Below are 17,149 nucleotides of genomic sequence, written 5' to 3' on the forward strand. Positions count from 1 at the left end.
GGCTCACGGGCCCAGCCGCTCCGCGGCATGTGGGATCTTCCCGGACCGGGGCACGAACCCGTGTCCCCTGTATAGGCTGGCAGACTCTCAACCACTGTGCCACCAGGGAAGCCCTATCATCCTTGTTTTATAAATGGAAAGACTAAAGCTCAGAGGGTTACTTAGTAACTCAGCCAACATCACCCAGCCTGGAAGTGGCAGGGGAGGGATTTGAACCCAGGTGGTCTAGTTCCAGACTGTGTTCTAGCTCCTCTGCTGTTCTCTGCTGGCTACTCTCACATAGTTTGTCTCTTGAATGTTTGGCGTATTTGTTTCTTATGGCTGCTGTAACAAATTACCATAAACTCAGGGATCTAAAACAGCACCTATGTATTCTCTTACAGTTCTGGAAGGCAGAAGTCTAAAATGGACGCAGAGCTGCGTCCCCTCTGGAGGCTTTAGGGGAAAATCCATTCTTTGCCATTTCTAGCTTCTAGAGGCTGCCTGCATCCCTTGGCTCAGGGCCCCTTCCTCCATCTTTAAAGCCATCACCCCAACCTCTGACTCCATCATCACATCTCTTACTTCTGACTCTCATCTCCTGTCTCCCTCTTATAAGAATCCTTGTGATGACGTTGGGTCCATCCCGACAATCCAGGATGATTTCCCGCCTCAAGACCCTTAATCACATCTGCAAAGCCCCTTTTGCCGTGTAAGGCGACGTATTCACAGGTTCCGGGGATTTGGATGTGGATATCTTTTGGAGGCCATTATTGTGCCTAGCACATTTGGTTACTTCCATTTTGTAGAGTAATAGCAAAAAGCATTTTTAATGCCTTCCTAGACCTTAATTCCACTGGTTTAATTCTGCCAGAAAAACCTGCCCATCGAGCAAAGCTGGGTTATTATACCTCCTGCAGTAAAGGAAAACACTTCAACAAAGTCTCAGATTAGGGAAATTAGGGAATGGTATTTATAGGGTTTTAGGGCCCTGGTTGGGTGATTTTAAAGCAGTTTTGCAAGGCAGCGAACTGGTTGGAATCGGCCGTTTCTGACACAACAGCTTTGGAATGGTGGGCCCAGGGAGGTGAAGGTTTGAAAGCAGAGCTGATGCATAATCTTATCTTCCAGAAGCAGATATTTCGTGGAACCGGCAGCAAGTGACTTTTACCTGATCCCAGTATTGCTTAACACGGGGATTATGTGAGTTTTAGTTCTCACTAATTACAATAGTAATAGTTCCCATTTTTTGAAGCTCCTCCTACAGCCAGACAACTTGAATACATTTTGGAAAGGACAACAACCCTAAAGGCAAGTATTTCAGCCTAATCTCAGGATAGCATAATAATCCCCCTCATGGATTTGGGAGTCAAAAAGTCCTGGATAAAAATCCTGCCTCCTGCAAATATGGGTAGTTTCTTCATCCGTAAAATCAGGATAATGCTTTCTGCTCTGAGGGTGAAGGTGAGTATGCAGTGCTCCGGCCGGTATACACCGTGTTTCACAAGAGCAGGGGTCCAGCATCCTTGTTCGCCCACAGGAGACCTGGGTCATGCCTGGTCTCCCAGCATCATTATTAAAAGTGTCCTTTTTTTTTTTTTTCTGTACTGTGCAGCTTGCAGGATCTTAATTCCCCGACCAGGAATCAAACCCAGGCCCCCTGCAGTGGAAGCTCAGAGTCCTAACCACTGGACCGCCAGGGAATTCCCTAAAAGTGTCCTATAGATGAAAAATTATACGGGCACTGTTCAATACAGTGAAGCTATGGTTATTATTTCTACTCTGTAGGTGAAAGGGGGAGGTTCAGAGAGGTTAGGTGATCAGCTCAAGGCCACACTGCTGAGTGGGCAGAATTCGCCACGTCAGAGGTGCAGGGCTGGCCAAATGCTGTTCCTTCTGCCTGGAGTACCGCCCCCATCCTAAGCCCAGCCCAATGCCACACTTTGTGACTGTATATTTGTGTGAAGTTTTAATTAAATCCATCCCCCCTAGTAGATCAGGAGCCCCATGGAAGCCAGATTGAGGTCAGTCTCATTAGTGACTGTACATCAGTGCCTAGAACAGAGGGAGCGCAGTGGGTCCTCCACAGAGGTTTGTCATTTGCATGCAGATGATCAGCCTGCCGCCTTGTGAGTATTCTGTAAGCAAGGCAGCTTTTCTCTTCCTGAAACCTAGGCTCAGGAGCCGCCCCAGAGTTCTGGGAAGGCCCATCACCCCAGCCCGAAGAATGCACTCAGTAGCGGACAAGACCTGTTCCCACTGTTAATCGGGGGCCTCCCTGTAGATCCCCGAGAACTGGTGAATAACAGAGCTTTCGCCATATTTCCACCTAACCATCCACCTTCCACAGTAGGGTAGACACGGAAGTAGGAAAAACTGCGCCCATGCACTGGGCTCCCTTGAGTATGGTTTATACACTAGGCTGACCCCAAAGGTCCCCAGTGAAAAGGATTGTTTTCCTGTAATTACTGTCCTTTGGGCTTGGCCCTCACAAAGACATCGCATCCAATTAGCTGGGATTTCTTGGCTCTGATAAAACAGTGTCTCCTCTTAATAGTAACAGACGTCAAGGAACGCTTTAGACCTTGGTCTTCCCTACAGGGGAGGAAATTAACATATATATGTATATGTACTTATTTAGATTCAGGGAATATGTGATCATGGTATTAAAAGTTCCACCACTGTAGAAAAGTTTTAACAAGACAAATCTGAGCTGACCCCGTGACTCAGCAGTTTCGATTCCTGGGACCTCATCTTCAGAAACAAGCATCAGGATGCTCCTCCTTTTATCTCTCTTTGTAACGACAGGAAAAACTGGAATGACCTAAGGGTCCATTAAGGGGGAAGAGGTTCAGCTTCAGCAGGGTGCATCCATACAATGGAATGTCTCCCAGGTGCTTAAAATAATGAGGCAGAAGCCAAAGATGACATCAAGGGCTGTGGAGAGAACAAAGCCAGTGTTAAGTTATATGTGTTTGTGAATGGATACTCAGATGAGAGCCTAGAAATGCAAATGAGTTAAGTCTGTTTCCCCCTCCAGAATTTAAAAAAAAGATTGTATTCAGGTATTACTCAGGTCATTTAAAAAACACACACAGCATTAAAATGAACAAGAAAGTAGCAACTTTTAACAGTGGCCCTTAGCCCAGCACAATTCCACTGCAGGTAAATGCTGGTGTTAACAGCTCAGCTGCTTCCTTGGTAAAGTTAGACGGTTGTGCCAGAGCCTGGCAGCGGGAGTACTAAATTAAAATGATCTCACCCAGATCCCTCCAAAAAAAAGCTGAAAAATCAACCCCAACCCCACTCTGCATCAGATGAAAAGTCTTAACTAGGTCAGGGGTTCCCATTCTTGGCATTGCTGACATTTGGGGCAAGAGACCTCTTGGTGGTGGGGAGAGGGGGTGGTGTCCTATATATTGTAGGATGTTTAGCAGCATCCCTGGCCTCTGCACACTAGATGCCTGCAGTAAACACCACCGCCCCCCAGCTGTGACAACCAAAAATGTCTCCAGACATTGCCCAATGTTCCCTGGGGGCGAAATCGCCCTCACCCCCGCCCCGGGCTGAGAGCCGCCTGACTAGGGTGATCTGTGTTCAGGTTTCCTTGAAATCTTTCTGATTGCCATCTCCTGAGCTGGGGGAATTACTAACATCGACCCCTTTGATTCTCAAAAACGCCCTGTCTGATAAAACATGTAGTCACCCTGGCGCTGACCCTTCTGTCCACAAAAATGCACCTATGTTTGTGACATCATCCTCCTGACGTTTGGCCCCCAGTCCCCTTGCGGGATAAAGAAATTAATACTTACTTGTAACTAACACTTACTATGAACCTCAGTCAGAAGCATCTTTAGTTAGATTGCCACCTCACTCTTATTTCACGGTCCACTTGTATTTTTCAACTTTTCCGTAAGGCCAAAGTAAAATTGGGAAGCCGTGAGGAATGGGCAAAGCACTGTAAGGTATTTGAATGAAGTTCATTTGAGGATTTCAGCCAGTTCTAGGTTTTTACACTTTAAATAATTTTTTTTTTTTTTGAGATCTCAGCACTGCTAGAGGGTGAGGGTTCCTCTTGCAATTCTATGAATACAAAGTAATTGGATGTGTCAGGCGCAGAAGTAATCCCTAGGGGTACAGCAGTGGACCAAGGACAGGCCCCCCCACATCCTGGGGCTCTTATGCTGGAGTCAGGGCATGGGGTGTTGATATTGACCAACAGGCAATAAATAAGAAAACTGACAAATAAACAAGACACTGCAAATTGTGATAATTCAAATATCCCTCGGGAGGTTCCCCCCCCCCCTCCCACCTGCCTTATTCTCTTCCCTGGTGCTTGGCATCTCCTGACCTTCTCTGTGTTTGACTCATTAGTTTATTAGGTCCTTTCAGTGGAACGGAAGCCCCAGGAGGACAGGGTTTTTGGTCTGTTTTGTTCCCTGCTCTATCCTTAATGCCCAGAATAACGCTGGGCACGTAGTACATGCTCCATAAATAGTTATGAAATGAAAGATAGGGAAGAGACAACTCGGGGTAGAGCTGGGAATCTCAGGGTGGAGGGACGTCGTGGACCCAGGTGATGGGGGTGGGATGGGGGAGGCCAGTTTGAGAAGATGACGCGTCTGACTCAACCCTGGTCCGAGAGGGGACCAGTTAGTCAGGCCTTCTCACGGGCCAATGCTACGGAACCGTACGTGCTGAACATACCACAAAGCGAGTCCCCTTTTTTCTTTTTTTGGCTGCATTGGGTCTTCGTTGCTGCACGTGGGCTTTCTCTGGTTGTGGCGAGCGGGGGCTACTCTTCATTGCGGTGCACGGGCTTCTCATTGTGGTGATTTCTCTTGACCACGGGCTCTAGGCGTTCGGGCTCAGTAGTTGCAGCACGTGGGCTCAGTACTTGTGGCGCATGGGCTCAGTAGTTGTGGTGCACTGGCTTTGTTGCTCCACGGCATGTGGGATCTTCCCAGACCAGGGATCGAACTCGTGGCAGGTGGATTCTTAACCACTGCGCCACCAGGGAAGTCCCGTGAGTCCCTTTTTAAAGTCAAAGCTCCCACTTTGGACTCTCATTAGGGGCTTTGCACATACTGCTTCTCACCCCTCCCTTCCCCAAACCCCAAGAGGTTGAGCATGTTGTTTTCATTTTAGATGTGTGGAAACTGAGGCACGAGAGGTGAGGGAACTTGCTAGTGGGGGATGAAGATGGGACCCCAGGCCTCCCTCCCTGCATGGACCCGGGCAGCGTGTGGGCCCAACGGCCTGGTCCAGGCTCTCTCAGCCTCCTGCTGGCTCTGACACTGACCACGCCCCTGGCCTGACGGAGCAGAGCCTGGGAAGGCGGAGGTGAGGCACTCAGATAGGCAGACACAGCCGGCTGGAAGTCCTCATCTCCAGTGGAAGGGTCACGGCCACCCAGAAGCTCCGCTGACTTGTTGGCACCCCAGGCTGGGCACAGATGGTCACCTCTGGCTCCCTAATCCCGCTGGGAACTCTAATCCAGACCTCTGGGAGGTGGAATTAGATAGGGAGTGGGAAATTGTACCCTTTATCTGTTGTTTCAAATTCATTTACCATAAACATATATCCTTTCTTTTTTTTAATATTTATTTATTTATTTGGCTGCTTCAGGTCTTAGTTGCGGCACATAGGATCTTCATTGCGGCATGTGGGACCTTTCCCTGTGGCACACGGGCTCACTAGTTGTAGTGCTCAGGCTTAGTTGCCTTGCTGCATGTGGGATCTTAGTTCCCCGACCAGGGATTGAACCTGTGTCCCCTGCAATGGAAGGCAGATTCTTAACCACTGGACCACTGGGGAAGTCCCATGTATCTTTTCTTTTATAATACTGATGATTCCAGTCTTTAACCAAAAAGTAAAATAATCTAGGACTACAAAAGCAGACAACTCAGTGGGAGTTTGAGAAATGGCAAAAGGTATCAGTTCCCATTAGCAGAGAAAGAATTGATTATTCAAAAAATATTAATCAAAGACAAAAAAATGATGCATCATTTTTTAGTCCCAAAGAAGGACAGATATAGCCAAGAAGATGTATAAGGTGAAGTCATAGTAAAAAATAGTAGAAAGAAAAGAGAAACGATGACTGAAACACCAGGACTATGAAGAAAAAGGTGGACACATTTTACTATGTAAGAATTTCAAATGTGAAATATTTCAAGCATGAAGCAAGAAGAGGGGATAATAAATACCATGGCTTCCTGCTTGGCTCCTGTCTCACAGAGGACAGCAGAGCGCATTGAAACCCCGGGTCGTCTTCCATAGCCACCCCACATGTGAACTGTCTCGAATTTGTAAGAGATGTTTTTTCCTCCCCTCCGGCCTCAGTAGTGGCTGACAGTGATGTACATTCAGTGCCAGCCTGTGTTAAGCTCCCCCACATAGATCCCTTTATTTACTGGTCAAACGTGATGACATTGGGCACCTTGGTGCTGCCCATGTGACAGATGAAATGACCGAGGCCAAGGTGCCAATCTGGAGGGTCCTTATTAAGAGGCAGCCTTGGTCACTCACTCGTTAATAATCTGCATTAAACACTTGTGTTTGGTTTGATCTTTCATAATTTTTTACCGCATAGATCCGGGGAGAGTGGGTGCTGGCCTACATCCTGTCCTCGGTTGTATCCACTCCCCAGGTGGGTGCCTGGATTGACCGTGGGCAACGTCAAGGCAGGGAAGAGCCACAATTCAGGTTCTGGGTCAGGGCCCTCCTGCTGGGAATTAGCCCATTTACCTGAACTGGGGACCAGGTTTGTGCTGCCTTTCACCCAATACTTTTTATTTTTTGGCCGCGCAGAGCAGGAAACTTAGTTCCCCAACCAGAGATCGAACCCAGGCCTCCTGCCGTGGAAGTGTGGAGTCCTAACCACTGGACCACCGGGAAATCCCCATTACCCAATACTCTTGAACTGAACATTGACCGGCTCAGATTCCTTTTAGCACAAGGCCTGGAACGTGGAGGTTCTTACTGAAATAAGGAAGAGAAGGAGACGTTCTCTGTACTCAGGGAGGCCAGAGTCTGGTGGGGAGACCCACAAGGAAAGAATCACAGAGGATACCCCCCCCCGAGAGGGTGGGAGCTCCCCTGTGACTGAACATTCTGGGTGCAGAGGGCAAGGGTGGGCTGCGGTGGGAGAGGGCAGGGGACAAAGCTGAGTCTTGTGTTAAGGCCATTTCTGTTGGGCTTTGATGTCCTTGCTTGTGTGTTCGGTCTTATTTTTTTTTATATTTATTTATTTATTATTATTTATTTGGCTATGCCAGGTCTTAGTTGCATCATGTGAGATCTTTAGTTGTGGCATGGCATGTGGGGTCTTTATACTTGTGGCATGCGAGATCTTTTTTTTTTTTTTTTTTTTTGGGCCACACCGGATCTTAGTTGTGGCATGCAGGACCCTCGTTGCAGTGTGTGGGATCTTTTTTTTTTTAGTTGCAGCATGCGTACTCAGTTGTGGCATGCATGTGGGATCTAGTTCCCTGACCAGGGATCGAACCGCGGCCCCCTGCATTGGGAGTGAGGAGTCTTAACCACTGGACCATCAGGCAAGTCCCTGTTTGGTCTTATTTTTAATAAAATAATTTTTCTTCCAGTTTTATTGAGATGCAGTTGACATACAGCCCTGTATAAGTTTCAGGTCTACAGCATCATGATTTGACTTACATCCGTCATGAGATGATTTACCATGAGAAGTCTAGTTAGCATCTGTCACCATACAAAGGGATTCCATTATTAATGACTATCTTCACCCCATGCTGTATATCATCCCCAGGACTCATTTATTTTGTAACTGGAAGTTTGTACCTCTTAAATAAAAACCAAAATAATTGGGTTTTAATTATGAAAGTTAAGACATGCCCATGATCCAAATAAATCAATGTACAAGACCACACAAAGACAGAAAATAAAAAGTAGACACTTTCATGTGTCACTCATGAAAGTGTCACTCACCTCCCTATTTTATTTCCTATGATTTTGTAAATTTTCAAGTATTTGATTTGCAGTTAATTTGCAAAACAGATGATCACATGCCATGCTTATCCCCATGCCTGGGGCAAGCCCCCTTTGGAAAGCTGTGGTCTAATGTTCCATCAAGGCTCTAGAAAGCGCCTCAGAAATATACCTTGCAGTTGTCCCCCTGCCCCACACACTATCCAGCATCATCAAAATTCACTCATTGCATTGGCCTGTTACGTTTCCTTAGTCTCTGTAACCTAGAACAGTCTCCCATCCAGTACCTCCCACACCTGGCTAGGGACCCTTACAATGGGCTACACTGCGCTTGTCTCATTGGTCCCTGGTGGTGTCTTTAACTCAGTCCCTCTCTTTTCTGTAAACTGGAAGTTGGGTTTACAGGCTTAATTAGATTCAGGCTAAACTTTTTTGTCAAGCATTCTTCATAGGTGGGGTTGACAGAGATAGCAAATAAAAATATAGGCTGCCCTACATTTCAATTTCAGGTAAACAAGGAATGCGTTTTTTAGTGTAAGCTATGCACCATTATATATATATATATTTGGCTGCGTTGGCTCTTCGTTGCTGCACGCAGGCTTTCTCTAGTTGCGGTGAGCGGGGGCTACTGTTCGTTGCAGTGCACGGGCTTCTCATTGTGGTGGCTTCTCTCGTTGCAGAGCACAGGCTCCAGGTGTGTGGGCTTCAGTAGTTGTGGCTCGCGAGCTCTAGAGCACAAGCTTAGTAGTTGTGGCACACGGGCTCAGTTGCTCAGCGGCATGTGGGATCTTCCCGGACCAGGGCTTGAACCCGTGTCCCCTGCATTGGCAGGCGGCTTCTTAACCACTGTGCCACCAGGGAAGTCCCCCCATGCAATATTTGTAGAATTACTTATACTTCAAAAAAGGTATTTGTTGTTTATCCGCAATTCAAAATTAACTGGGCATATCCTGTATTTTATCTGGCAAACCTGTTAAAATCATGATGCCACTGTATGCTTTGTAGGACCTCTCTGGGTACCACGGTTACCGATGGAGGATGTGGTCACCAGGTTACAATGGTGACTTTCAGACCTCTTGACTACTTGGAATTGACCATGTCAGGTATGGCACCTTGGTACTCCCCATTTGACAGATGAAGTGACCGAGGCCGAGGTGCCGATCTGGAGAATCCTTTTGCCCCTGGGAACAGACCTCCTGGGGTGTATCTGGCTGCTTTCAATTCTCCTCTCTCCACCCTGCACATATGTGGAGCTCCACCAATGTCCAGGTTTTTGCTGACTTTCCCGGGGTACACATGGAGGGTTAGCAGAAAGATCACAGACTCTGGAGACTGACAGGTCTGCTTTCTATTCTGACACTGATGTCTCCCGGCAGGGTGGACTTAGAAAAGCTAAATGGTCTCTCTGAGCCCCATCTGTCCACTTTACAGATGAGGAGGCCAATGTCTGAGTCACTGGGTTGCTTTGAAGATGAAAACAGAATTCATTTAATAAATATTTTTAGGCTCCTTGATTATATCTGTGGATGCAGAAAAGACATTTGATAAAATTCCATACAATTTCAAGTTTAAGCAAATCAACAACCTTTTTCTATAAGAGCAATTGAGCCTGATAAAGGGTATCCACCACAAATCTGGAGAGAACACATTTTTGTTTGTTTGTTTGGGGCTGGGGGGCTGCAGAGTGCAGCTTGTGGGATCTCAGTTTCCTGACCAAGGATGGAACCTGTGCCCGCTCCAGCGGAAGCACAGAGTGCTGACCACTGCACCTCCAGGGAATTCTTAATGGTGAAAATGTTTCAATAAAGTTAGGAATAAGACAAAACCTTCTCTATTACTGCTTGTATTCAACACTACACCAGAGGTCCTGGCAGCGTCCAGAGACAATCTTTCTGTGCTCTTGTACATTGATTTATTTGGATCACGGGTATATCTTTTTAAAAATAATTAAAAAACAATCATTTTATTAAAAATACAGCCAAACACACAAGCAAAGGCCTAAAAGTCCAACAGAAATGGCCTTAGTACAAGCCTTAGCCCTCCTTACTCGTACCCAGTTCCAAGCCAAGCCCACCCCTGCTGAGAAAAAAAGAAAAAAGAAGGAAGAGATTATAAGGATTAAAAGGAAAGAAACAAAAATGTCATTATTCAACGATAACATGACTATATCAAAAATCCAAGAGAGGGCTTCCCTGGTGGCTCAGTGATTAAGAATCCACCTGCCAATGCAGGGGACACGGGTTCGAGCCCTGGTCAGGGAGGATCCCACATGCCACGGAGCAACTAAGCCCCTGCACCACAACTACTGAGCCTGCACTCTAGAGCGCGTGTGCCACAACTACTGAAGCCTGTGCACCTAGAGCCTGTGCTCTGCAAGAAGATAAGCCACTGTAGTGAGAAGCCCGCGCACCGCAACGAAGAGTAGCCCCCACTCGCCACAACTAGAGAAAGCCCACATGCAGCAACGAAGACCCAACGCAGCCAAAAAATAAATTAATTAATTAATTAAAAAAACAATCCAAGAGATTCAACAAACCATTACAACAAGTAAAAGAGTTGCATAAGATTACTGGAAAAACGATTAATATTTTAAAAAATCTATAGAATTTCTATACACAAGGAAATAAGAACTAGACACATAGTTAAAATAATGATATAACAAAAAATAAATTAGCAACAAAAATAATTAGGAATGAATCTAATAAAAGGCATGTAAAGGGCTTCCCTGGTGGTGCAGTGGTTGAGAGTCCGCCTGCTGATGCAGGGGACGTGGGTTCGTGCCCCTGGGCCGGGAGGATCCCACATGCCGCGGAGCGGCTGGGCCCGTGAGCCATGGCTGCTGAGCCTGCGCGTCCGGAGCCTGTGCTCCGCAGCGGGAGAGGCCACAACAGTGAGAGGCTCGCGTACCGCAAAAAAACAAACAAAAAAAGGCATGTAAAAAGTTTTGGAGAAATTTATAATACTTTGCTAAAAAACTCAAAGGAAGTTTTACATAAAGATCAGTTTTCCTCAAAATAACTTCCAAATTCAAGGGAAGCCAATCAAAATACGTTAGTAAATTGGCCCAAAATCTTGGCAAGGGTGATTTTAAATGCATAAGTTCTTTATGGATTTTAGACTCTAGAGTCTGGATTTTAGCCTTTGGAATTTTGTTACTTTATAAAAGATCAAAGAAGAGTCAAGGCAATTTTGCAAAATAAAACAAGAAAGAACATATCTTAAAAGATTTTAAACTTCCTCTAAAGCTAAGTGGGTAGTACAACAGGTGGTATCAGACTAATGTACTAGAATAGAACTCAGAGAAGACCCACACTTCTGTGGGACCATGTATATGACAGGGGTGAATGGACAGCTTGGTAGAGAGGAAATGGGTTAGTTGGCAAACCGTTCTGTGTAACTAGCTATTATAAAAAGATAAATTAGATTCATGTTATTAGATCATTCACTAAATAAATTTCAGATGGATTAAAGAACTAAATATGCAAATGCAGCACTGAAAACTTTTAGAAGAAAACAGAAAATATCATGATATTAGGGTAAGGAAGGATTCTTAATCAAGATTAAAAACAACAAAACTATAAATAGAATGTTGACACACTCAATTGCATTAAGCAGGGTTTCTTTTTTTAATTAATTAGTTAACTTTATTCTATTTTTGGCTGCGTTGGGTCTTCATTGCTGCGTCCGGGCTTCTCATTGCGGTGACTTCTCTTTTTGCGGAGCACGGGCTCTAGGCACGTAGGCTTTAGTAGTTGTGGCACGCGGGCTCTAGAGCGCAGGCTCAGTAGTTGTGGCGCACGGGCTTAGTTGCTCCGTGGCATGTGGGATCTTCCTGGGCCAGGGCTCAAACCCACGTCCCCTGCATCGCCAGGCGGATTCTTAACCACTGCGCCACCAGGGAAGTCCCTAAACAGGGTTTGTTATGGCAAAAAACCAAGATACTTGATATGAAAAGTCCATAATATGTGCAGTGCTTCAGAATACAGGATATAAATCCTAGAAAACACAAAGAAAAAAGTCAAGCAAAAGAGCAGTAGAAAGTAGAAAAATAGGCAAAAGATGTGAACAGGCAATTCAGAGAAAAGAAAACCCAAATGAGTGGGCCATTTGTTTTGCAAATTAACAAAATATTTCAAAATTTAAAAACAATATGTGAAAATTAGGAGGTGAATGGCTAGGGGAATAAATTAATCTTTATTTTCTGGCCTTCTGTCCTATTCTTGTTTTCTGAGCCATGCATATGCCTCATTTATTTTTTTATATGTCTCATTTTAATCATTAAAAACTACTTATTTTAGTATGCATAAGTGTAAATATATTAGCACTGGCATTTCAGACCAGAGGGAATTGTAAGTCTACGGTCTCCCACTGGATATGGGGTTCCATATCCAACCCCACTTACTGTTCCCTACACCCCAGTTGGGCTCAGTGAAGTCCCGCTGTCAGAGCTGGGCTCCTGAGTGGGCTTCTTTGCTTACAGGCCTCCCCACTGGACCCGACCTCCAGGGGGCCCCATGCAAAGACCCAAGCACAGGGTGGACGTTTAGGAAATGTCTGTTGAAGGAATCATTAGCAATACTTATTAAGCACCTACTGCTGGCTCATCTCATGAGGACTGACTTAATAAGAGCCTGTGGGACTCACACACAGCTGAGCCAAGGCTAAAAGGGAGAGGCCGGGGGATCTCACATTCCAGACAGAGGTTTGCAACCTTGACCTTACCTCAGCATCTCCAGGGAGATCCCTGAGACCCACGCCAGTTTCTGATTCAGGAGTTCTAGGGTGGGACCCGATCATTTGCATTTCTAATGTTTTCTCAGGTCATGCAGATGCTGCCTGTGGGGGAACCAGGCTTTGAGAACCACTGTTCTAGAGTTTAGGAAGTTGGCCAATTAGGGTAAATGGGCTAAATCCCAGCAGGAGAGGGGAAGGACCGTTCCGGAGGCACAGCCTGCATTTCGGCTCTTTCCTGGGCTGCAGCTGCCCACTGTCATGCCCACAGGGGATCTGCATTTTCAATTGCTCCCTGGGGAGCCAGCCTTGCTGAGGACAGTGTTTGGGCCAGCATCCATTTCGGGGTTTGTTTCCCTCTTCCTGTGGGTTCTCCAGAGTCCCTCTGCCTAGACCTTGGCCTCAGTTACCGCATCTGTTAAATGGGGATAAACTGAACTCCCAGCATGATCGGGTTGAGGCAAGAATTAAGGGTAACGCCGTAGGGAATGGAGCCCAGAGCTGGGCACTGAACACTCAACCATTGTCAGCTACCGTTGCAGTTTTGCATTTTCCTGTAACAGAGCTACCTACCTGTGCCAACACAGATGGAGCTCCAAGATATATCCTTGAGGGGAAAAATGCAGGTTGCAGAAGGATACAGAGTTTTATTCCTGTATATGATTCATGGAGCCCTATATGGCAAATAAAAGAATAAAAGCCAGCAAAGAAGGAAATACGCCAACTTCTTTTTGCCTGGGTGATAACTTGCTCTATTGTTTTCCTTCCTACACTGGGAGGGGAGCACACAGGGGGTTATGCTTCCATTTTTTAATATCGAAAACACTTCATTGAAATTTTTAGGTAGTAACTTTCATCAATGTTTTTTCTTTACGTCTTGGTGTTTTTTGTTCTTTGTTTTTTTTTTGCGGTACGCGGGCCTCTCACTGTTGTGGCCTCTCCCGTCACGGAGCACAGGCTCCGGACGCGCAGGCTCAGCGGCCATGGCTCACGGGCCCAGCCGCTCCGCAGCACGTGGGATCTTCCCGGACCGGGGCACGAACCCGTGTCCCCTGCATCGGCAGGCGGACTCTCAACCACTGCGCCACCAGGGAAGCCCTATGTCTTGGTGTTTTAAGTGACATCCATGACTAAACTTTTTCTTATGTCTTTAACGCTTTATACATTTAACTCTTTGCTATAAGTGTACTCTTTTTTAGAATAAGGAGTTAAGTTTTTCCCCCAAATCCTTCTCCTTAATGTCATTTATTGAATAATAGGTTCTTTCTCCACTGGTGTAAAATGATACCTTTTACCATTTACCAAAGCCCCATATATATATGTGGGTAGTGTATTAAGTGACTTATTCAGTTCCATTAACTTTTCTGATTGTCCTTGTACCAATACCAGATCATTTAATAAAAAATTAAATTGGCACTTTTGTTAATAGAGCACATGTTCATGGTAAACAATGTCGGCACAACACACGGAGAAGGTAGTTTCCCACCATCCCCAATCCCACCTCCCAGTGATAAAGGTCTGGGTTAGGGTTCATGGCAAGATTAGGGACGAGAGCCCAGACGGGGTGCCAGCAATTCAAAGGCAGCCATTCCCAGCCCCTTATCAGCAGGCAGGGGTGGGAGTTCCACTCATTTGCTAAGATTCTCGGGGGTCCTCATTCATTAGCTGGAAATGGTGCACCTTTGGGGCTAGCAACAGGATCAGCTGTGACTGTTATTTCTTTAACCGATGACGAAAATGAAGTCCTAAGCCATTAACTGTCTTGTCCAAATTCATGCTGCCAGTTGGTAGGTGAACATTTTCAGGTTAGAGCTGCACAGTAGGACACGTACTATTCCTTTTGCCTGGACCATCTCTCCTCCATCACACTTTCACACTTTGTAATTCTGTATATTGGATTGAGGCCAGAAGCCCATGGGGGCAGACACAGGTCTGTTGGGTTCACTGCTCTATGCCCAATGCCTGTAATCCTGGGAGATGCCGGAGATGCGTAGTAGGTAGTCAGTGGATATTTGTTGATTGACAGGGTAATGCTTAGCCTACTGCCTGGAGCCTAGGAAAGGCTTAAGACATGCTAATAATTACGGGCTAGAGGGCATTTGTCTACAGACAGGCACGGTCTCCAAGTGGCTGGTACAGATGTTCTCAGGCTGCTCAGAATGCCAGCAGCACGGGGCGCATTTCATAACGGACAAGCCTGTTTCTACCACTCATCTGCGCAGGCGCAACAGTGCTATTTCTCTGAGTGAAACTGAACCTGTGAGTAACAGAGCCTGCAGCATTTTGGTTGCTTTTATCTAAACTTTGGTCACAATCCACCTTTCACAGTCAGCTGGACCCAGGAAGTGGAGAGAAATCATGGTCACCCACCGGGCTCTCTCCGACGTAGTTCGTGTGCCAAGGCTGTTTGGTTCTCATGCTGGGCATCCAGGCTCACGGGCCTTCCCTTAGTCGCCGCACTTATGGGGAGGGGGTGCCTCCCAGGTTCACTGCCCTCTGATAAGATGAAAGTTCTAGATTCTTCTAAAATATTTTCTGTTACTAGAATAACAAACCCTTCCGGTCTCTGTCATCCTCCAGACATCCTCTACCCCAGGAGAAAAAGTATTGGTTGTACGTATTGAATAATTTGAATTCCACAAAGTGGACTCTTCGGCAGGTATTTTACAAAATGAAACATATTGATAGATAATAATGCAGAAACATGGCCAAGAATATTGCTGGGTGGTAAATTTGTGTAAAATAGCAAATAGGGCTTCCCTGGCGGCACAGTGGTTAAGAATCCACCTGCCAGTGCAGGGGACACGGGTTCGAGCCCTGGTCTGGGAAGATCCCACATGCCGCGGAGCAACTAAGCCCGTGCGCCACAACTACTGACCCTGCGCTCGAGAGCCCGCGAGCCACAACTACTGAGCCCTCACGCCTAGAGCCCGTGCTCCCCAGCAAGAGGAACCACCGCAATGAGAAGACCGCGCACCGCAATGAAGAGCAGCCCCTGCTTGCCGCAACTAGAGAAAGCCCGCGCGCAGCAGCGAAGACCCAACGCAGCCAATAAATAAATAAAGGACTCCAAGAATTTATCAGTCATCTGGGGGTTAAACTCGGGAAGAAGGTTTACTTCTAGGAGAAAAGCCGGGGGATGGACATTTATGTTCTGTAGCTGCAAAGTTATACATATTTCATGAATGTTTTATAACCAAAATATATTCACGCATTAGTGGGTAATTTTAAAAAAATACATTGAAACAAACAAACAAAAAAACCCAACAGAAAGTTATAAAGTGGGAATAATGCAAATCCCTGTCCCACCCAGTCACCTATCCTCCACCCTCCCAGGTGGCCACCACAAACAGCAGTTCTTTAGATCTGTAATCGTTCCTTTTGTGAGTAAATATTTGTGTTCAGAGAAAATGTTAATAGCCGTGAAGCTGGATGGTTTATGCCTTGGGTGCGGCCCCAGGAGGAGAAAGGAATTAAACCACACCTCCCACAAAAAGGAAAAAAAAAGAAAAGAAGGAAAGAAGCCATAAATGGAACACTTCTTTCTGAATGTGATCTCCTGTGCATGTTACGGAGAGACAGCTGTCAACCTCCGTCTTTTAAATAATAATGATGTTAATTAGAATCATACTAGCAGCTATTGTGTGCTGGACCCTGTTTCAACTCTAGCTAAACTGCCTTCTCTTGAAAATGGAGCTCGCATCTTATTTCCATTTTTTTTTTTTTTTGCGGTAGGCGGGCCTCTCACTGTTGTGGCCTCTCCCGTTGCGGAGCACAGGCTCCGGACGCGCAGGCCCAGCGGCCATGGCTCACGGGCCCAGCCGCTCGGCGCGGCATGTGGGATCTTCCCGGACTGGGGCACGAACCCGCGTCCCCTGCATCGGCAGGCGGACTCTCAACCACTGCGCCACCAGGGAAGCCCTTATTTCCATTGTATTTGTTATTATTATAGAACGTTTTCAAACCCATCCAAAAGTAGAGAGAATTGTACAGCGACCCAGCCTTCACCTGGACTCATCAGTGTTTCAGTCACCACCACTTTCTGCCCCTTGCTTTTCGTCCATCTCTCTCCTCCACTCCCCACATCAATATTTTAAAATGAACCCAGACTTTGTATCATTTCACCCAGAAATACTTCAGTGTGTGTCTCTTAACAGATAAAGACTTTCCGCTTGTTTGTTGTTATTCTAACCACGTAACCCTAACATGGTTATTACTCCCGATAGAAGTTAATAGTAATTTCTTGCCATCTAATAACCAGTCGCTCTTTAATGCTGTGTTCTTTAGTCTGGCCAGAGGAAGACCTGAACAGTTTTGAGAAATTGCCCAATACCATAAGGCATTTAAACAAAAATAGTAAGTGAGATCCCTGAATGAGGGCCACCACATCCCCGGGATCTTGTTAGAAATGGAAAAATCCCAAACCCAGACCCATGTATTGATAAATCAAACCGCCAGTTTAAGGAAAACCATGGGC

The sequence above is a fragment of the Lipotes vexillifer genome, unplaced genomic scaffold (genome assembly GCF_000442215.2).
Source record: "Lipotes vexillifer unplaced genomic scaffold, Lipotes_vexillifer_v1.1 scaffold417, whole genome shotgun sequence".
NCBI lineage: Eukaryota > Metazoa > Chordata > Mammalia > Artiodactyla > Lipotidae > Lipotes > Lipotes vexillifer.